Below are 22,640 nucleotides of genomic sequence, written 5' to 3'. Positions count from 1 at the left end.
CAGTTTATGAACAGTAAGATTAGCCAGGAAGAGTATGTAATAGTGATTGCTTTGCATCATCTCACAGCACACGAAAAAATTTATGTCCAGATATCTTCCACAGTTGGCTTGGTGTTTTATGATGCAAGGGAAAGGAAAAGGGGAAGAAGCTCTAGGTGGGGGGTAATGGGGAAGTCAGACCTCGGAGGAGGCTTTAATGCGGTGGCTTTCCGTGCCTTGCCCACTAGCTCTTAAAACCACATTACTTCTGTCCCACCTGGCAGCGACAGAAACAGCGTCACAACTTCACCTCTGGTTCTCAAGCTGTGGTTGGTGAATTTTCGGCAACTATTCTAGATAATAGTCTCCCTTCTCTCTCCTCCCTCCCCACCCACCTCCCCACCCATGGCTGGTTTTGCACCTCATTCTGATTCCCACCACAGCCAACTGTGGCATTTGGAGCAGTTTACATATTACAGTTGAGCATCAGGCAAAGGATAACCGACGTATGTAGGGTCTGATGATTCTGTGAGTGATGCGTACGTAAGGTGACTGAAGTGGGGGGAAATCTAGAGGAACGTTCTGCCCATTAAAGCAGGAGGACAGGCCCAGAAGTGGGCGCACGTGACAGCAGCAGCACCTCGAGAGTGACATCACCCCTCAGGGGGCGGAGCCGAACTATTTAGGGCCTTGTCTGCTACTGAGCTTCCACCCCTATTCCGCACCAAACCCCTCGACCCCACCAGTCAGAGCCCCCTGAGGAAACGAGAAATGCCCAGACCTCACAGAGCTGCAGAGTCAGGGCCCAACCTCTCCAAGAAGGGAAGGGTTCGGTCTTCGCTCTCTCTCCCAGCCACTCCCCACCCCCAAACTGTGGAGGGGGCGGGGGCGCGCGCGCTCCACCACGCACGCGCCCCCACGCACGCGCTCTCCCTCCGCGCTCGCGCTCCTCCCAACCCCGGCCCGGAGGGGGCGGGGCTGCGGGCGGCCTGAGAGGGTGCGACGCCCCCGGCGCGGCGGCGGCGCTAGCGAGCGGCCGGCTGGGCGCGGGTTGCTGGGCGCGCTGTTCCGGCGGGGCCCGCTGGCACAGCCGCCTCACGCGAGCCGCCCGCCGGGCGGAGGAAGCTGTGAGCACTCCGAGCGCCGGGCTCGGGGCTGCCGGCGCTGCCCTCCCGCCGCCGCCCTCCGCGCCTCCTCCGGGCGGCCCCGCCCCCGTTCCCATCCCCCTCGCGCTCACCTCCCGGCTGTGCCGCGCGCGAGGCGGAGCAAGGCGCCCGCCGCAGCTGCCGCCGCCGCCGCCGCCGCCGCCGCCGCGCTGAGGGGCGAGAGCCTGCACCCGCGCCGCCGCTGACAAGAGGACCGCCGCGGGCTGCGCTTGCCCGCCGCGAGGCCCCGCCGCGCCTTTCCGGGGCGCAGACCCACAGCGGACGTCGGAGCGCAGCGAGGTGCTCTGGGAATCGCGGGCGGCGCCGGTGGGCGGCGCGGTCCTCACTGGGGATCCTGGGGGCTGGGGCTTGACCCCCAGGTGCAGCGAGCCCCTGAGAGCGGCAGGTAAGAGACCCGGGGAGCGGCGGAAGGAGGGGTCGCCTCAGTGACAGGGGCGTTCGCCTCCAGTGTCTCGGCTCCAGGGAGAGGGGCGGGGGCGAGCAGGGAAGCAGCGAAACGGGCTGCGAGCGAAGTGCCTCCGGTGTCCAAGGTGTGGGGAAGGTTGGCTCCAAATGTGGCACTCAGGGTGGCTTCAGATGGGGCCAGGGACGGTCATTCGGTGTCACCGAAGGTGTCATGGAATTTGGTACCGAGAGAGTCTCTAGATGACGGGGACCCAGAATGAGATGCGAGGCAGATTGCTAAACGTGGCAGGCAGTGTGGTGCAGAACGAGTTGCAAAATGTGCCCCCAGAATGCAGCATAAAAAAGTAGTTGTGAAATGTGCCAGGTAAGGCGCAGGGTGGGTTGGCCTGTGTGGCATCGAAATTGATGGTAGAAGTGTTGTGAGCGATATTAACAATTCCTCTGGGAAAGGATATGTAGTCTAAGAAAAGATTAATAAGGCTCATGGCTAGATATTTTATCACAGGAAATCGAGAGAAGCTATGATATGCTATTTTTTGAGATAGAGATAGTACGTACCCACGTGAAAGAAAAAAAGCATATTGTGTCTGGTTGTGAGATGGGAAAGAAAAAATAAGGCTAAAATAATTCTAGGTTTTGCTGTCATCTTGTAGAGAGCACTGATAGAACTGTATCCTGGCTTTTATTTCAGTTGTGGAATGTTTAAAATGGGTTTCACAAAACATAAACAATGATCATTAACATTAGGAAGATTTGGTGTTTTGGGTGTCTTTCACGCTGTTCTCTCCTCCTCTCCAGGAAAAGAAACATAATAAACAAAAAAACGCCACATCTTGATCATAATTCTGAGTTCAAGATCATTAGGCAAAGGGATTTTTTTTCCCTATGTGCTGCTGTCTTCATTTTCACACAGGTGAAAATATCTGGAATGAAGAAAACAAAACAATATGGTGAACAAAAGGGATAAATTTTCAGGCATTTTGAGGGGTTGGAGCCAAAAGCTATTGCAGTGGTTAATTACAGTGAATGACAGTACTGATATATTCTTGCATGTTCTTCGTGTTGGGGTGGCAAAATAGGGGAAAAAATTGAATACAGTAAATGTAGCATAGAAAGCAGCAACATGGATACTGTCAGTGGAGCACTTCTTACAGCGTTTCCCAGGTACATCATCTTAGGAATGTGAGCACAAGAATAAAATAGTATTCTCTCTCCATCTCTGTTTGTCTTTATGTATGAAATTACCCACATGCTGCAAAACATTGTGACTTCCATTTAAGAAGGACATCTGTGGTTTGAGAGGATTGTCAGAAAATAGCTGGAATTTCAGAAGTAACAAAAGATAGTTGAATGAGCTATGTAATATAACTTACATATGTACGTTCAATGAGTGTCTATATGGTATGAAACGAGCAGAAATAATCTGGATGCGTTCATTAGGATGTAGTTAATGACAGAATTTAGTGGTTTGTGTTGTGATTATTGTATAGAGAAATTGAATTACTTGCCTGAAGAATGTTGTTTTTATAATAGCAGTAAGTAATTTGCTAGATAATATGAAAATTCATACTGATTGGCTTCCTCCTGCATCCACATTCAGACACTGAGGGATCATTTGCTTCAAAGAGAAAACTGGATTTTACTTGGTGATTAATAATGGGTTTTAGCGTTTTCTATAGATACGTCCCTCACCTTGAGTCTATGTTGGGGCTAAAGCCGAGAGGAGAGGGCAGAGGAGAATAAAGAGCAGTTCTGTTGGGTCTTCCTGTTTTGTTCTGACTGTAAGCCATATGTACTGCCACCCCCTACTGTCTGTAGAAAGAGGTGTTGCAGAGCCCCATTCTTTTCTTGTTATCACTGCCCCCTTGTGTAAGGGAAGAAATTGATAGTTGCACTTGGGAAAACCGCTCTCAGATTGTTCTTGACAGGGTTGTTATGTGGTTCTATTAATAATCTATTCTTTTCAGAGTTGCAGGGCTTCTAACTTACTGTTAATCAGGCTTCAGATTTAATGTCTGTTTTTAATAGTATCCAGTTTTAGTCAGTAATTCAAATTGCACAGAATGTTTTTAATATTTTTGGAAAGATGGGAGTACTGTTACTAGTAGAAGTACTAGTTGTAATAACTCACCCTTTTATGGCTCTTATTCTGTGCCATTCCCGTTATACATGTTTTAATCAATTTCAATCCCTATGAAGGGTGTAATGCTATTTACATCTTACTGATGAGAAACTGAAACACAGAGATGTTCAATAACTTGCATAGGACAGTCAAGAAACAGATTTACCTGGCAAGTGGAAGAGTTGAGTTTCAGTAAGACACATAAATGTTAAACCTACAAATATACCAAAAATACAGTTATTTTTGGTAAGAACATTTCTCTTATGGGATTTATCTTTGTAATTTATCTCTGAAATTTTGAGTAGAGGAATGTCAGTTCTTTTTATGTAGTTAAGGAGATATTGTGATGGAGGTTGGTTTTGGGGGGACTTTAAAGATAGTTACTTTCAAGTGGTTTGGGGTGTGTGTGTGTGTGTGTGTGTGTGTGTGTGTGTGTGTGTATATACACAGTTTGCTGTAAAGGTTTACTGTTGCTTTTAAAGAGATAGTTAGTTCACCACACACACAGAGATCTATACATTCTCTCTTTAAAAGCACCAGTAAATCTTTCCTGCTAACTTTCTCAATGAAAGTTGAGGAGAAATTATCTATTTTCCTACCTATTCATATTTTTATGATTTATTTTATTTAAAAAAGTAACAAATATGGATTGGATGAATGTGTATATTTTACCGCTTCCATCAATAACTGGTGGCTCAGATTTTTGTCACACTTACACATTCGTATATATTACATATGAAATCATATTTATAAAAAATGTGTAAAGTATAAAGAATAGTGGGGGCACCTGGGTGGCTCAGTCAATTAAGCATCCAACTTGATTTCGGTTCAGTTCATGATCTCAGGGTTGTGAGATTGAGCCCTGTGTTGGGCTCATGTGCTGGGTGTGGAGCCTGCTTAAGATTTTCTCTTTCCTTCTCCCCCTCCCCCACTCCCTAATAAAAAGAAGAAAAAAGAAAAAAGATTAAATCAAATCACCTCTTATACATGTAACAATTATTTTCTTCTGTAAGCCAAACTTTCTGCCATTCTATATATAAATCATATACCTCATGTAATCAAACATTTCTTCATTTTTATGTATGTTTGTTGATAAGGGAATTCAAGATAATATACTGATTATGGTTAAATTTTATTTAGGATGTACATTTATGTACTCTAGTATATTTAGTAAATTGTCATAGACTTAGATCATGCTCTGTATTTTGGATTGGTTGGTAGTTCCTTTTAGCATACTTCATTTATGAAACAATTTGATGTTTGCATCTTTATCGTAAAGTTTTACTAAAGTTGTTAAACATGCGATGATTTCCCTCTTCCATGTTTGATTTTTGGATTGTCCCATGCTGGCTCTCTAGCTTTCCCCCATACTTCCCCATAAATGCCTTCACTCTTTTCACATTTTTTGAAAGATTTTGCGTGCATTATTTTGAATGGAGAAGAAAGTAAGCCTGGAAGGAAGTGTAATAATCTCCTCTTACCTGTGGAGGATACATTGCAAGACCCTCAGTGGATGCCTGAAACCATGGATAATACTGAACCCTATATATAGTTTTTTTCTAGGAGTACATACACACAATAAAGTATAATTTATAAATTATGCATATTAAGAGATTAACAATAGTAAGATAGAACAATTATAACAGTATATTATAATAAAGTTATGAGAATGTGTTCTCTCCTCTCTAATTATCTTACTGTATTGAATTCACTCTTCTTGTGATGACCCAAGATGATAAAATGCCTATGTGATGAGATGAAATGAAGTGAATGGTGTAGGCGATGTGATGTAGCCTTGTGTCACTATTGACCTTCTGACTATACATCAGAACGAGGTTCATCTGCTTCTGGACTGTGGGTGGATTAGCAGGGGACTAACATATACTAAGCCAGTACTAGTTCCAAAGAGGGAATATTAGGATAGTTGATTTTTTTTTTTTTTTTTTTTTTTTTTTTAATTTGAGTGAAAGACAGAGCATGACCAGGGGGGAAGAGCGGAGGGAGTGTGAGAAGCCGTCTTCCGGCTGACATGGAGCCCTGTGTGGGGCTCCATCCCAGGACCCTGGGATCATGATCCAAGCCGAAGGCAAATACTTAACAACTGAGCCACCCAGGCGCCCCCATCTAACATGGTCATCTGATTATGTCATTCTTTTCTTCAGAATCTTATTGTAGCACCTCTTCACTTAATGTATAAAACCGAAACTCCTTCCCAAACCATGTACAGTCCTTCGTGATGGTCTGATCTTTGCCTCCTCTTTAGACTCACTGTTACATTCTTCAAAGTTCTAGGCATCAGGAGATAGGTGTAGAGAAATATATATACATACACCCACCCATCTAGAATATTATTCAGAGTAACTCCTGGACTATAGTGAAAACAGACTCTAAAGATAAACTAATTTTTATTTCTTTTTTATTTCCTGGGTTGGGGAGAGGAAGATTAGAAGTTTCCCTGTGTGATGTTTAGCTGAATTTTTTTCATTGTCTATTACAGAGGTTGGCAGGCTACAGTACATGGGCCAAATGTAGCCCAATGTCTGTTTTTGTATGACCTGCAAGCTAAAATTGTTTTTTATATTTTTAAATGATTGAAAAGATATCAAAAAAAGAATAATGCATTGTGATATGTGAAAATTATAGGAAATTCAAATTCACTGGCCATGAAGAAAGTTTTATTGGCATATGGCCATGCTCATTCATTTACGTATTGGTTATAACGGCAGTTCTTTGTGTACAGCCACAGAGTTAGGTAGTTTCTATAGAGACCCAAGAATACACAAAACCTAAATATTTACTATCTAGACCTTTACAGATAAAGTTTCCAGGTCTTAGGTTATTATATAAATGGTCATTGAATGTCAGGTATGTCTGTTGAAGGCTCTTGCAGGGCATAATTGCTTCTATCTATTGAGAAAAGATTGGCTACTTTGCCTTAGTAGGGATTGATCTGACAGTCTCCATGTGACAGCCATATTGTGTCTAACTCTGAAGAAGTTTCTGACAAAGTATATTCTTTTTCTTAGATGAGGTATCCCACCTAAGAGTTTTGGAGCACAGCATATGAGAATATTTTTCTTTGTTTGCCCAAGTCTCAGTCTCTCTTTTGCATATTTTATGTTAAAAAAGATTGTCGTGGGGCGCCTGGGTGGCTCAGTGGGTTAAGCCGCTGCCTTCGGCTCGGGTCGTGATCTCGGAGTCCTGGGATCGAGTCCCGCATCGGGCTCTCTGCTCAGCGGGGAGCCTGCTTCCTCCTGTCTCTCTGCCTGCCTCTCTGCCTGCTTGTGATCTCTGTCTGTCAAATAAATAAATAAAATCTAAAAAAAATATATATATATTTAAAAAAAAGATTGTCGTTACATTAAAAAAAAAGAAAACCCTTGATTTTTTTGTATTAGTTTGTTATACAGATATCTTGTGTTTAAAGGTATATGAGTTGAGTTAGATTAGTTATATTGGAAAAATTGGGGGATTTTTATGCAGTATATTAATGCATTAAATCATACACTTAAATATTTGGTGACTGTGTACTATGTATAATTAGTTTTACTACTGTAGTCTTTCAGTTGAAGATGGGCATTTCATATTCTTCCTTAAATCAAAACTAATAGTGTAATTCAGAATTCTGTGTCCAAATATTCATTCTATTCTGGGAAAAATATAAGTAAAAAAATCCCATGTATCAAAGTTTGTCACTTCCCTAAAGTTTTACTGGTCAATGTTGATAAGTTTTACTGTTTTCATTAGGTGGCAAAGGTATCATGAAAAGGAAAACAGTGGGCACCTGGGTGACTCAGATGGTTAAGCATTTGCCTTTGGCTCAGGTCACGATCTCAGGGTCCTGGGGATGGAGTCTCTCATTAGGTTTCCTGCTCAGTGGTGAGTCTGCTTCTCCCTCTGCCCCTGTGCCCAGCTTATGCAGGCATGCTTGCGCTCTCTCTCTTTCTCTCACAAAAATAGATAAATAAAATCTTAAAAAAAAAAAAAAAACAAAAGAAATTAAAGGAAAACAGTGATTCAAACATTCCTTTTTATAAATATCGAAAGTATTGCAGGGGCGCCTGGGTGGCTCAGTGGGTTAAAGCCTCTGCCTTCGCCTCGGGTCATGATTCCAGGGTCCTGGGATCGAGCCCCATATCAGGCTCTCTGCTCAGCAGGGAGCCTGCTTCCCTTCCTCTCTGTCTGCCTCTCTGCCTACTTGTGATCTCTGTCTGTCAAATAAACAAAATCTTAAAAAAAAAAAAAAAAAAAGAAAGTATTGCAGACCTAAAATTCACAAAGCAATATATATAAGCAGTAATAATGGAAAACTTATTTACTTGAAACAGGTATCTTTGGACTAGGAAGCCCTGCTTTATTTCCTTGTTCGTAATACTGTACTTGCACTATCATATCCGATTATATCAGATGACGACGGATTATAGAGTTTGATAACATGAAGAAATATGGCAACAGTTTTTTATTGCTATGAAAACCCACCTATAGATCTAGCCTTATAAGTAGATTAGTTAGTTATTAAACTTGGAAATGGGACTAGGTATGTAGATAATGTGATTTTAGTCATTTTAGTCATGGAGATTTTAGTCATTTTGGTCATGGAGAGTCTGCCTCAGAACTCAGTAAATTCCCTCTGTCTAAATGAAGGAAGTCTTTTCTTAGCCCTTTGTAATCTTGGGTTGTGGGGTCCCACAATTTCTAGTTCTAGTTGCTGAAATTTGGTAGGGCAAAGCTAGTCAGGTTATAGAAGCTTGATGGGTATGTGTTGTTACTCTAGAATTCCGTTTTTGTTCCAATTCCAAGGGATTCTGTTGGGTTCCTTTGGATTGGGAATTAGGGTGAATGAAAGTAATTAGTTTTATTAGACATGTGGAATAAAGATTTACTACATACCCAAACCCTGTTCTAGCATCAGAGAATCTTAGCTCGCTCTTTTTAGGGTTTTGAAGAGGAAGAAAGACTTCCTTTGGAAGTTATCAGACATTCCTTTACTTTTTTTTTTTTTTTTTAGAGATTTCATTTATTTATTTGACAGAGATCACAAGTAGGCAGAGAGGCAGGCAGAGAGAGAGGAAGGGAAGCAGGCTCCCCGCTGAGCAGAGAGCCCAATGCGGGGCTCGATCCTAGGACCCTGGAATCATGACCTGAGCCGAAGGCAGAGGCTTTAACCCACTGAGCCACCCAGGCGCCCCCTTTACTTTACTTTATTTATTTATTTTTTTTTAGAGGGGAGAGTGACAGAGGGAGAGAGAGACTCTTAAGCAGGTTCCATGCTTCCTGTGGATCCTGAGGTGGTGATGTATCTCATGACCTTGAGATCACGACCGAGCGGAAATCAAGAGTCAGATGCTTAACTGACTGAGCTGCCCAGGCTCCCCACACATTTCATTATGATAGAATGACAATACTCTTGTTCAGTTGTGAGAAGCTTTTGGAATTCTACAACCATGAGACCCATTTTATAGTAGAAAGAACACGAATTTGTGAATTTTTGAATCACGAAAACAGGTTCGAATTATTGCTCTGTCACTTAATAAATATACAAGGGGCTAAAATCTATCTTGCAGGTTTTCGATGATGGCAAAGTGAAATAATATCAGTGAAAATCCTTAGGACAAGGAATGGCAATTTTTATTAGGCTTTGGAAATCATCCTGGATTTCTCTTTTTTGATGCATGCTTCACCCAACTCCTCTGCACAGTTTTCTACTAGCCTGTCAGTCCAGCTTTTCCTTGTTATCTTGTCTTGCTCTCCTTTTCAGCCTTGCAAGGCATTTAAAAGACACCATGGTAATTAAGCTACTGATTTATTTTGTATCCTGAAATTTTCTTTTATGAAAGATTTGATGAGAGCTGAGAAGGAGAGTTCTTAAATAACTGCAAATTTAAAAACAGTCTTAGAAATAAGATGCTCTTGGGCAGACTTCTGGTGTGCATACCTTTTGGGGCTATTTCCCTTTAAGTACCACAAACTCGACAAAAAAATTAGTTTTTAATCTTCTTTATAAAATAGCACACCATGCCATTTCTTGAGACTGTGAGCCCTTTGACAGTTCATTTTTCAACTCGGTCATGTAAATGTCAGTTTTTAATAAACATTTCTCACTTTTGTGAATAACTGGAATTTTCTGTGATAACTTTATCCCCTATCACCCATGCTACCTGTTGATAGCTTTTTGTAATTTTTCTTTTTTAAAATTGTGTATGTGATAATCAGTTAAAGTGGTTGCTTTTCTTTTGTGATTTACTTAATAAAAAAGCCTTGTCTAGTTTCAGTGTAAAATAATACATCTAGAAAAAATCACCCCTGTTTCTTTAGTATAAGTATTCAGAATCTCATTTTTTCTTGAGTTTCCATTATTTCTGTAACATTTTGCCCATTTTTGCTAATCAGTGTTTCATGCATACAGTTATTCATTGAATATTTTTCTTTGACTCACTTTCTCTTAGTTTTATTTGTAGTTGTCAAAATATCCATGAGTGGATAAGTTTGTGCTGGTTATAAAAGAAAAACTGGTTCATCCTGAAGACATTTTGCTTAATGCACTTCAGAAAGACTACTTATATGCAACTTTGGGTCCAGATTGGATTGTTTTGTATTTTTAAATAAATTAATTTCATAATAATTCCTCTCCTTGCTTTACATAATTTAACTCTAATTTTGTCTTTGGATGCATTAAAATTAGTGATTTACTGGTTGTCAACTAATGTTAATTGTCATTACTTTTAATAGGTAACTGTTCTCTCTCCCCCCCATTCTACCTTTATTAAAAAATTATAAAAGTCAGACTTTGCTTGCAACCACGAAAATAAACAAATAAGAGTGAATAAAGGAAAAGTTAGTATTTTCCTCTCCCCTCAGGTCTCTCCCTTCTCCAGTTTTCCTCCATGGAGTAGCCAACATTAATCAACACTGAGTATTTTTCAACATCTTTTTCTCACTCAAAATCTTACACGTACATACACACACATACAGGTTTTTTGTAACTTGCTTTATTCTTTTAAGAATGTATCATGGCATCTCTCCAGTTTAGTAAATGGAACTCTAATTTTAAAAAGCTGAATAACATTCCAAGGGAAATTACACCATAATTTATACTGTTGTTCTCCAACTGATGGACATTAAGATTGTTTTCTTTCTTTCTTCTTTTTGGCCATCATAAACATTAGTCCACTCTTACTCATGGCCAGAGAAGCAAACTTTCTTTTTTTTAATTAACTAATTAATTAATTAATTAATTTTTGCAAGAGAGCATGTGTGAGTGTGGGAGGGGCTCAGGGGAAGGGAGAGAGAGAAAATCTCCAGCAGTCTCCTCCTGAGCATGGAGCCCAATGCAGTGCTGGATCTCACAACCCTGAGATCACCACCTGAGCTGAAATCAAGAGTTGGACATTCAACCAACTGAGCCACCCAGGCGCCTCAGAGAAGCAAACATTCTAAAATATTAGCAAGATTAAACTAGTAGTATATTTAAGAGATAGTACATCAGAGTTTATTCCAGGTAGGAATAAACATAATTTACTATATAAAAAAATTACAAGATCAAAACTATATAATTACCTCTCTCTTTTGGTATGAATTGGAAGACTTTGTATTGTATTTATATAAAATAACAGAGAGATGCCGCCTGCCTATGTGGACAGTGGTCTAAGTTTTGTACAATTCTTTGACCCTCAAAGTTGATAGAAGCCTTTTTTCCAGAGTCTTTGGGGGACGTTGTGGGGCCTGGGCCTCAGTTTAGACTTTGGCCTGACTCCTGGAATTTAGTTACTAAAGCCTGGTACCCTCGACACTGTGGAAATGAGTATACTTCCTGAGACTGGGATGGATGATAAGAGTGAGCCTATCCAACTTAGGGTTGGCGTCTTTTAAGATCTTGTATTTGATTACTCTGGGCTTAACAAGCACCTTGTGACCTCTGTACTGGTGCTCATTGTTTGGAAATATTGGCCTGAGTCTTTTTCAGGCCTTTTTTGTGCTTGTTGGCAAAATATGCATTCCTTAGAATCTAATTTTCTTTCTTTTTCTTTTTTTTTTTTTTTTAGATTTTATTTAATTTTTTGTCAGAGAGAGAGGAGCAAGAGCGAGCACAGGCAGACAGAGTGGCAGGCAGAGGCAGCGGGAGAAGCAGGCTCCCTGATGAGCAAGGAGCCCGATGTGGGACTCGATCCCAGGACGCTGGGATCATGACCTGAGCTGAAGGCAGCTGCTCAACCAACTGAGCCACCCAGGCGTTCCGGATCTAATTTTCTTGAAGCTTTCTAGGGCTGGTTGTATATGATGTTCTTGGATTTGGCCATTCTGTACTGCCAGCCGCAACTCTGGGAGTGGTAGAGACTGGAAGAAAAGAAACCCATGACTAGCTTAATGGATGCCAAAAAAGCATTTGGAGTAATTTCCTCAGTGGATGTAGCACAATTTCTGAATCCTTGTTTGACTGAAAATGCCTGTCTTATCTTGGGTAAATAGTGTTCTTGGCTCATCACCCCCTCTTATTTTTCCTGCTATATAACATATACACCACCGTTTTCAGGCTTGTGCAATAGATAAGTCTGATGCCAGTCTGATTCTCCTTTCTTTATGAGTAACTGGTTCTTCATTTCCTACACAGTGTTGCCACCCTTATGTACCCTGAGATTTTTAGATCTAATCTCATTCTGCACTTTAACCCTTTTATAGCCTGGGAAACCCAGTGCTGCTCGTTCATCTCTCATTTTCTGGACTCCTGTCTATAGTTCTGTATGTCCCCCTTTCTGACCCCAGTCCCCCACCTGTTTTTTCCTTAATGTTTAGTAATAGTGTAGTAAAATAATTTTGGTTGTTCTGAGTTGATATTCTCAGGTACACATTGCGCTCTTTAAAAATGTAGTTTAAAATCTTTCTTTATTTCAGGAAACTTTTAAAAAATTATTATTTTTACTATTCTGTTCTTTGCTTGGATTTCCTTCTTCCAGGGTTCCTATCACGTATATTCAATCTTCGTTGCCTATTTTCAGTATTTGTCAGTTTTTTCCAAACCTTTTTGATTTCTTTGAGTTTTAAAATTTTCTTCTTTTTTACTTTGTATTTTTCTTAAGGGGTTATCTGTTTTTATTTACTTTTTATTTCTGGAATGATTCTTTCCTTTTGTTTTTAATTATTTTGAGTTTTGTCATTTTGAGTTTTTAAAATTCTTACATCTGTTATTCTTTCATGTTTTGTGCCATTCTGTTAAGGTCTTTTAGTTCATTTTGAAATAGCATGTTACAGGTTTTTTTTTTTTTTTTTTTTTTTTTTTAAGATTTCATTTATTTGAGAGGTAGAAAGAGAGAGAACAAGAAAGAGCAAGCAAGAGCTCAAGAGTTGGGTGCGGGGAAGGAGAAGCAGATTCCCTGCTGAGCAAGGAGCTCAGTGTGGGGCTCAATCCCAGGATGCTGGGATCATGACCTGAGCCAAAGGCAGCTGCTTAACCCACTGAGCCATCCAGGTGCCCCTAGCATTTCACAGTTTTGATCTGAGGGCATGTCTTTCTGGCATGCTTTCATCATTTGTAGGGATGTTATTCAGCCCCTTATTCTCTCTTCTTGTAACTTAGTATATGGAATTGACCTGATATTTTCTGTGACTCATTTTTATTTGAAATTAATTTCAAAAAATCTTTTAGAAAGTGGCTGGATTCAGGAAAGCTTTTTCTAATTTCCTAGAGCTTTTCCTGTGGTTGTTTTTGTGCAGTGTTAAAAAATATGGTGCTTAGGGGCGCCTGGGTGGCTCAGTGGTTAAGCCTCTGCCTTCAGCTCAGGCCGTGATCTCAGGGTCCTGGGATCGAGCCCCACATCGGGCTTTCTGCTCAGCGGGGGGCCTGCTCCCCCCCCCTCCCGCCCTCTGCCTGCCTCTCTGCCTACTTGTGATCTTTCTCTCTCTCAAATAAATGAATAAAATCTTAAAAAAAAAAAATATGGTGCTTGTGTTCTGAGATTTCCTGGCCTTATTCTCCTCCAGTAGTTTTGTCTGGACCTTTTCTTTCCTTCATCTCTCTTGTCTGATCCCAATTTTCACTCCTTTATGATCACTGAACCCTTTTCTCTGTGCCTTCTGGAGTTCACTGTCAGTCATCTGCAAAACTCCCTTTATTTTTAACCTCTTCTCTAAACATGAATATCTTCTTGCTCTCAGTAAACTTACCTTTCCCCTGGGGGTGCTACTTCCCCATGGAGTTCTTAAGTGGTGGCTCCTCCTAGTGACATGGGTTAAGTGTTCTCTTTGCTTTCTTTTAGCTTGTGGGGGCAGGGTGGGGGGGTGCGGTTCACTGGAACTCTCTTACTACTCCAGTTGTGATTTTTGGTGATTACAGTATCTACACAGATGAGCCTTCTGGTGTTCTGGCATCGTGACTTCCTCTCCTCTACTGCTCTTGCCCTTTGCTTCAGCCATTCACTTTTATGGCATATCTGGTGCAGATGTTTTTAAACCCTCAGTGTATCTGCATTAACTGGGGAGCTTTGAGAAACTACAGGGATCACTCCCAGAGAGTCTGATTTGGTTAATCTGAGGTGTGGCTTGGTATGCTAGTTTTAAGTGTTCTAGGGTGACTTTAATGTGCAGCCAGGATTGAAAGTCATTGTCCCACAACTCGTTATTAACAATAGCTACAACTTTCTGTAATGTAATTTCTGGCATTTTACTCTCCAACTACCACTTCCAGTTTTTCTGGCTCACTTCTAAGTACCCAACAACCTTAAATCTTTGACCTCAACTGGGACCTTTTAATTTACCACCTTTTCACTTTTCCTCCATACATACTTGTTCTCAATTCCTTTTGTGACTTGGTGATTTCCCTTTTTAGTATTCCTCGATGCATACATGTTCTCAGTTCCTTTTTTGACTTGATGAATTCTCATTGTAATTGCTCTTCTGCATCTATACTCAACCCCCTTGACCTCTCTCCCTTGGTTGTTCTTGCCTGGCAAAACCCAATTCTATTTAAAACCAACTCTACTTTTTTACACCTGTGTATTTGTAGCTGTGTATGGCTGGAGCAACACAACTATGCTGACTTTAAATTCTTAGTTAATACCCAGTGACTTTAAATTCATTGCTTAATTCTGCCAAGCTATCCTACTTTATTATTTTAGTTCTCCCATGCTGCCATTTGCTTAGATGATTATATCTTTTCCTTGCATGCAAATCTTCAATATTTCCCTTTGCATCCTCCCTTTCAGCTGGTGACCTTCCTATTTCATTGAGAAAATAGAAACAATCTTTCTAACACCTGCATCTTTACCAGTTATTGTGAATTAACTGTCTTTTCCTCTACTGAAGGTCATTCCCACCAATTGTTCCTTTGAGCCCATCCCTTCTTGCCTTCTCAAGGACATTCTTCCTGCAGTTCTTCCTGTTTTTCCTTTTCTGGATCACTGTCAGTAGCATAAGAGCATATTGTAATTTCTTTCATCTGAAAGAAACAGTCTCTTGACCTTACTAACCCTTGCAGCTACTACCTCATTTCTTTTATCATTTATGCTAGACTCTGTAAAACAGTTATCTGTGTTTACCTTATCCAACTCTCTCTTTTTTTTTTTATAGCTTTATTGAGGTAGATTGTTCATATTTCAGAATTTACCCATTGTAACAGTACAATTGGATGATTATGGGTAAATTTATAGAACTGTGCAGTCATCACCACAGTCCAGTTTTACAATATTTTTATCATTCCCCAAAATTCTTCGAGCTCATTTGCATTCAGTCTCCATTCCTACCCCTTCCTACCCTTAGGCAACCACTCATCTGCCTTTCTTTCTATAAATTGGCCTTTGGACATTCATACAAAAGGAATCATAAGTATGTAGTTTTGTTTTATAATATGCAGTCTTGCTTCTGTCTTCTTTCACTTAGCCTAATTTTTTGAGGTTAATATTTCATTCCTTTTTATTGCTGAATATAATTTCATTTTATGGACATACAAATCCATACATTTCGATTGTTTCCAGTTTTTGGCTTTTATGAATAATGCTGTTATAATCATTCATTTACAAGCCTTGGTGTGACTATATGTTTTCATTTCTCCTGCATAGATCCCTAGGAGTGGAATTGCTGGGTTTGTGATCCACTTTGAGTTAATTTTTGGATATGGTATGAGGTAAGGATCTAGGTTTGTTTTTTCTCCATATAGGTATCCAGTTGCCCCAACACCATTTGTTGAAAAGACTATCCTTTCTTGCAGTGAATTGTCTTAATACAATTTAAAAAAAAATTGATACTTGGGGCCTGAGAAGGGATTATCATCCATGATATAGTGGCTGTATCACTACTTGGTACTTCCTTTTAAATCCTCAGTCCATTAGTTTATTGTTTGCTTAGAACAGGAGTAGAGCCTCAGGCTAGGAGCTCTGACACTGCGTCTGGTCACTTGCCAGTGAGATGGCTACTTTAATTGGTAGTGCTATTAATTGAGTCCTGTTAGGCAGCAGAAGTAGCAATGCTCCTGGTTTTCATGGCCTGGTCCACCATGCTTGAGCCACTACTTGTAGGGGCCCCACTGGGGAGAATGAGAGTAGCCCCAGGCAAAAATGCCACAGGCTTGCGTCATTCTTACCCAATGTTGCTTAGTTTGCTTGAATCATCATTTCTTAGTTTGTTGTACGCCTTTAGTTAATTTCCAGAGTGTCGTTTAAGTCAGATCTCCATTCTCTTTGAACCCATTTAACCAGGCTTCCTCTCTCACCATTTCACTGCAGCTTCTTCTTGTGATCCTTAATGATTTTCTTATTGCTTAATCCAGTGGTAGTTTCTTAGTCTCTCTTGCTTGATCTATCAGTACTGTTTGATATAATTGATTAGACTCTCCTTGAAGTCTTTGACTTCCAAGATAGCACTGTCTCTTGGATGCTCCCGTTTTTGTGAATTTCTTTCACTTAGTCCTCCTCATTCTAATAAGACTATAAAACTTGTAGTGCCTTAGGAATTTTATCTCTCCTGAGGACATTATTTCTCCTACTGCCATCTCAAGAGATGCCCTTCCCTTTTTTTCTTCTTATAACCCTCATAGCACTGGATAGGAAAATAGATACTCTCTTCATTTACACCTTTCAGGATTTAAATCTTTCTTCTCTCTTCCCTACAATTCTCTAGCTTTGAAGTCTATGCCATCACATATTATTTACTATACAACCCCTGTTGCTGTTGACTGTATTTCCTGGTTCATCCCCTGCAATGAATTCTGATGATTACGATCTGGGATTAGACCAAACTTCACATGTTAAGGACACAGTTGTCCACAGGACAACTTTCACTTAAGATGCCAGCTGCAGGCTTGGGGGTTCCCAGAATCACCCTCATTTCTAACCAACTGGCTGCAAATGTGGGAGTTCCTGCTACTCCCTCAGGTTTGATAATTTACTAGAATAGCAATAGAACTCAAGAAAGTGCTAAACTTATACAGTTTTACTGTGGCAAAAAGGATACAAAACAGAACCAGCCAAAAGAAGGGACATATAGGGTAAGGCTTAGGAAGCTCTCAAATGTGCAGCTTCTGGTGTCCTCCCTGTTTGGAATCAGGACACATCATCCTCCTGGAACTTCTTCCTTCCCGCACATCAGTGTATTTACAGTACACAGAGTATTGCAAACCCTGAAGCTCACCCAAACTTTGGTGTCCAGAGTTTTTATTGGGGTTTTGGTATGTAGGCATGTTTGATTGAATCACTGACCCTTGATTAAACTCAGTCTCCAGCCCCTGTCCCCTCACTGGAAGGCAGGCTGTGATAATCCTGGCTCAAAGCCCCAACCCTCTGATTACATGGATGGTCTTTTTGGTAAAGCTAGCCCTCATTGAGTCATTTTATTAGCATGAACTATTTAGGGGCCCACCAGGAATCATCGCCTTAGCATAGGCTATCAGGGTCCACCATGAATAACAATGACACTCCTGTCACTCAGGAAAATTCCTAGGATTTGGAGACTACCTCCCAGCTACCAGGAATGAAAGCCAGCCAAATTCTTGATTATATAGGATTCCTTCCTTCTTCTTACTTTTTTGTTTGTTTGTTTATACTCTTCTTTTCTGTCACCAGTACTATGTCTGATCTCAATTCTTGGAGATTTCAACCACACAGATATTTTCTCAACATTCAGATCTTTCAGTTCTTTGAATCTCCATCAGTGATCTTGTCTTCCACCCTACTTAAATCATTCGTTACCAAAGTTATACCTAGATCGTGCTAATTATTGCAGCTTCTCCATAATTTCAATTTTATGTTTCCCACTCTTTGATCATTTGCTCTTTTTTTAAAATTTTATTTTATTTTTTAAATTTGACAGACAGAGATCACAAGTAGGCAGAGAGGCAGGCAAAGAGAGAGATGGGGGGAAGCAGGCTCCCCACGGAGCAGAGAGCCTGATGCGGGGCTTGATCCCAGAACCTTGAGATCATGACTTGTGCCAAAGGCAGAGGCTTTAACCCACTGAGCCACCCAGGCACTCCCCATTTGCTCTTTCTAAATCTTTTTCCCTTTAGTACCCTGACGCTAGTAATTCTTTAACCCCACTAGGACCTCTAATCTACTGATTTTACCATCATTTCATTGTCTCACTCTTGATAACCTCTTTCCTTTCCGAACTCAAATCACACATAACTATAGTTATCCCTTGCACATACCTTTGATAGTTCTTCTTTCTTGATTTGTTGTCCTTGCTGTGCCAAAACCACATTCCTCGTTAAATCTATTTACCACCTGTTCCATGCCTGCCCACATGGAGCTGAATGTAGTTAGTGTAAACCATACAACCATGCTGATTGGTTTCATTTTAAATTCATGACCATAAACCTGAAGCGGAGCCCTAATGCTTCCAGGTAATCATGATATATATCCTTAGTCTAGTAGTTGGGAGAATGAATGGATGATTATTTTATACCTTTTCCCTCTTTTTTCTCCTTTCTTCTCACTTCTAATACTTCCATTCTTTTTCTCAGCTAAGGACTTTTCTTCCTATTTTATTGAAAAGGTTGAAGAGAACTTCTGTAGAATTCCACAGTCATATTTACTCATTTATCAGCATTTGCATTCACATATTCTGACAGTTACTATGGAACTATGCCTACTTCTGCCCGAGGCAGTTCCTCTGTTAGTGCACCAGATCATATCCACTCTTGCCTAATCAAGAACATTGCCTGAATTATTTTCTCCTCCTTCAATTTTTTCTTCTCTGACTCATTCCCATCAGCACAAACATGTTATTTCTCTCATGTTAAAAAAAAAGGTTTTTTTTTGACCTTACTTTTCCCTCCAACTATCACCTAATTTCTCTGTTCCCTCTTGTAGCAAGCCCTTCAAGAGTTGTCTCTATAATGCCGTTCCATTTTTCTCCAAAATTTTTCAAATTTTGAATTTTTTACTTTGGAATTAAAACATACAGTAGTGCCAGCTCTCACAGGTAAGGGCTCATTTTTACCAGACTGCTCCCTCTTATCCCAACTTCAGATGCAAATCTCAAGTTCAGGTTATCATCTGTGCTTTCGATCAGCTGTCTGTAAATTAGACTTTCCAGTGCTCCTCTCAGGTTTAATTCATTTGCTAGAGCGGTTCATAGAACTCAGGGAAACACATTTACCAGTTTATTAAAGGTCATGGTAAAGGATACAGATGAACAGCCAGATGAAGAGATATATAGAGTGCAGGAGCTTCGGGCCTGGTGGAATTGAGGTGTGTCACCCTCCCTGTGTGGTGTGTTCGGCAGCCTAGAAGTTCCCCGAACCCCACACTATTGGGATTATATAGAGGCTTCCTCATGTAGGTATGATCAATTATTTACGTTTCTAGTCGCCCCCTGCTGTCTTTGGAGGATATGGAGTAAAGCTGAAAATTCCAAGCTTCTAAGCATGGTTTGGTCTTACTGGTGACCAGCCCCCATCTTAGAGTCATCCAGGAGCCCACCCAGAGTCGCCTCATTAGAACAGAAGATGCACCCCTCATGCTGTAATTATTTAGGAATTTACAAGGGTTTTAGGAGCCCTGTGTTCGTGAGAGGTCTAAGACAAATATTAGAACAAGAGATGTTCCCAGTGTTTGTATCACTTAGGAAATTACAATGGTTTTAGGAACTCTGTGCCAGAAACTGGGGGCAGAGACCAATATGTATGTTTTCTGTGATTTCACAATATTCTACTATGGAAAAGCCAGCCAAGCCTTTGTCTTCCATTCCTTAATTAATAATATGAACTCACAGGTTCCTACTTTATTTGGTGGGTTATGATCTATTTCTGTTATTTGTTCATGCTCAGATTATTCCTGGTTTTCCCAATGGGAGCAGCTTCAGACCAATTCCTTGCTACATGCACTGATCATTATTTTGAGCACTTCCTTACATTTTGGAGCAACATGATATTCTAGGCTCAAGTTTTGCTTTCCTATCCCAGCAGTAGGATCAGGCATTTCTCCATGGAGCCTTGGATTCCTTTTTATCTTCCTTTTAATTGAGGTATGATTTATAGAGAATCATATGCAAAGATATTAATGTTTAGTTTAATGAGTATTAGCAGTTGTATACATCTGTGTGATTATTACTACAAACGTGATAATAGAACATTTCTATCATCTAAGAAAGTTTACTCATGCGTCTTTCTATCCAGTCCTTCTCCCTTCCCCCAAATAAGAGGCAACTTTTTTTTTTTTTTAAAACTTCCGCTACCATGGATTAGTTTTGTCTGTTGTTTTACTTTATATACATGGAATCATACACTAAGGATTTTTTTTGGTTTGGTTTCTGTATCAGTCTGAGTCTAGTCATGAGAGAGAAACTACATAATAATTTGAATAGCAAACATTTAATATAAAGAGTTACTAACTATAGTGGGAAAATGGAGTAATGAGGCTAGTAAGAAGCAGGGAAAAATTAGGAATAGGAGGTATACAAAGAAGACACTACTCGATTGAGTGAAATAGAGTGTCCGAGGAAGAGTGCTCCCCCCAACCCCCCCTGACATCTAGGCTTTGTTGGGAAGGGCATGGCCCTGACTCACTTGAATTGCTGTGATGCTGCACTGAAAGAACTTTCTGGAAATCTGTCCTGCCAAGGAAAGCTATACAAAGGGAAGTGTCTCACTAAAGGTACTTTACTATAAAACCACCAGAGGGAGAGTGTTTGGTGAAGGTGCTGGTTGCTGGGTCTTCTTGGCTACCCTGTGGCCCAGGGGCAGGACACTGGATAAGCTGCACCTAACTTGATGTTGGAGAAGCTGCCTTTGCCACAGGAACTAGGTGCTGAGAGATCATGTGCACTGTAGGAATCCGCCGAGCAAGCACAGTGGAATACAGAAACAAAACTTTCTTTCTGCAAAGTTTCTCCAGTGAATTTTGATAAAGCTTAATATGGTGGCACCTGGCAAAGGAAGAAAACATTTAAAGGTCTCAGATCCATTTTCACAGAGCTGGCAAAAAAGGATGAATTTGGAGCTGAGAGTCAAAAAGTTATTAGTGCTGGTCACATTTTCTTTGGAATCTTCTAATTTTAGTTTGTATGCTAGGCATTTTGTATAAAAGAATAGTAGAGACTTAAATAAATAATATTCATCTCCAGAGAGGGGCATGCTACTACTTCTGCCCCATAACTAGAATAGGAGGCTCAGTCATTCTGATTTATCTTTGACCTATGACTGGGCTTTGTTGTTTAATTTCATTTCACCATTGGCTTCTAATATATTGAGGGTGGTGTCAGGACTTTTTTGTCAGGAGGGCTTGGTATCTGCATACTGGCAAGTTTTCAGAGGCCTCTTTGTGAGTTACAGCTTAGCCATCAGCTTCTGAATGCAGAAGATTTCTTTCTGTTTTATGTCCTGACTGCCAAGTGTTTTTGGCTTATCCTTTCTGGTTTATTCTTCTAAAAAATTAGCATATACATGCATATAAATTTTAATTTTCTCTTTATTATAGAAAAGGTAGCATAATATAGTACTCTTTTGCAGTTTGCTTTTTTTACTTAACAATATACCTCAAATAATTTTGTATGTTTTATAGAGACATTTATTCCTTTTTTTTTTTAAACAGTTCTATATAGTACTTCATAGTGTATATGGGCCATTGTTTATTTCCTTGACTTCCTATGTTTGAGCATTTACATAGTTTCCAGTATATTGCAGTAAAAAAAAAATTCCGTAATAAGTAATCTTTTCTGTATGTATTAATGGAGTACATCCTGTTTCCAAGTCTTTCTAAACAGAATTTTGCTTTTACTATTCCAGTGAAACTTCTCTTATCAAAGACCTTAGTTCCTCTATGTTGCTCAATACAATAGTCCTATCTAAGATGAAGATTTCATATGATCTTAGTCTGTACTCATTCCCTATGTCTGTATTTACTGCCTATATGCTGGTAACTGCCAGGTCTATGTATCCAGTCGAGATTGCTTTTCCAAATTCCAAACTCCTATATCTAGCTGCTTACTTGACTTTTCTCCTTGCATGTTTAATAGACATTTTAAGCACATTTGCCCCAAATTAAACTTCTCATTATTCATTTCTCTCTTCCCCCCCAACTATTCTACCTGCAGTCTTTTCCATCATGTTGTAGAAGCCTCTTCCTTCTACTTGTTCAGAATGTTGGAGTCATCCTTGATTTGTTGTTTACTTGCAATATCTAATCTATCAGGAGATCTATTGGCTACCTTCAAAACCTACTTAGAATCTGACCACTACTGACCATTTCCACCCAGGTCTGAGCTACTGGTATCACTTACCTGAATTACTGTAGCTACCTAATAACTGGTTTGCTTCTATAGTTTCTTCAAAAAAAAAAAAAAAAAGCCAGGGACGCCTGGGTGGCTCAGTGTTTTAAAGCCTCTGCCTTCAGTTCAGGTCATGATCCCAGGGTCCTGGGATCGAGCCCCGCATTGGACTCTCTGCTTAGCGGGGAGCCTGCTTCCTCCTCTATCTGTCTCTGCCTGCCTCTCTGCCTACTTGTGATCTCTGTCAAATAAATAAATCTAAAAAAACAAAACAAAAC

General features: G+C 40.3%; 1 protein-coding gene across 2 annotated transcripts in view; it reads left to right on the top strand.

Moving 5' to 3' along the window:
- The first annotated feature begins 1,380 nt into the window (after positions 1–1,380).
- The window catches only part of LOC111158180 (tetratricopeptide repeat, ankyrin repeat and coiled-coil containing 2), a 364,770-nt gene continuing 343,510 nt past the window's right edge, over positions 1,381–22,640 (top strand). For both annotated transcript variants that reach the window (XM_022520087.1, XM_022520086.1), the window contains exon 1: positions 1,381–1,530. The gene's annotated coding sequence lies outside the window, so the exon portion shown is untranslated. The remainder of the gene's footprint in view (positions 1,531–22,640) is intronic.

The sequence above is a fragment of the Enhydra lutris genome, unplaced genomic scaffold (genome assembly GCF_002288905.1).
Source record: "Enhydra lutris kenyoni isolate GAN:26980312 unplaced genomic scaffold, ASM228890v2 scaffoldscaffold57, whole genome shotgun sequence".
Classification (NCBI taxonomy): domain Eukaryota; kingdom Metazoa; phylum Chordata; class Mammalia; order Carnivora; family Mustelidae; genus Enhydra; species Enhydra lutris.
The sequence above is the reverse complement of the archived record's forward strand: the minus strand, read 5'-3'. Positions and strand labels throughout refer to the sequence as shown.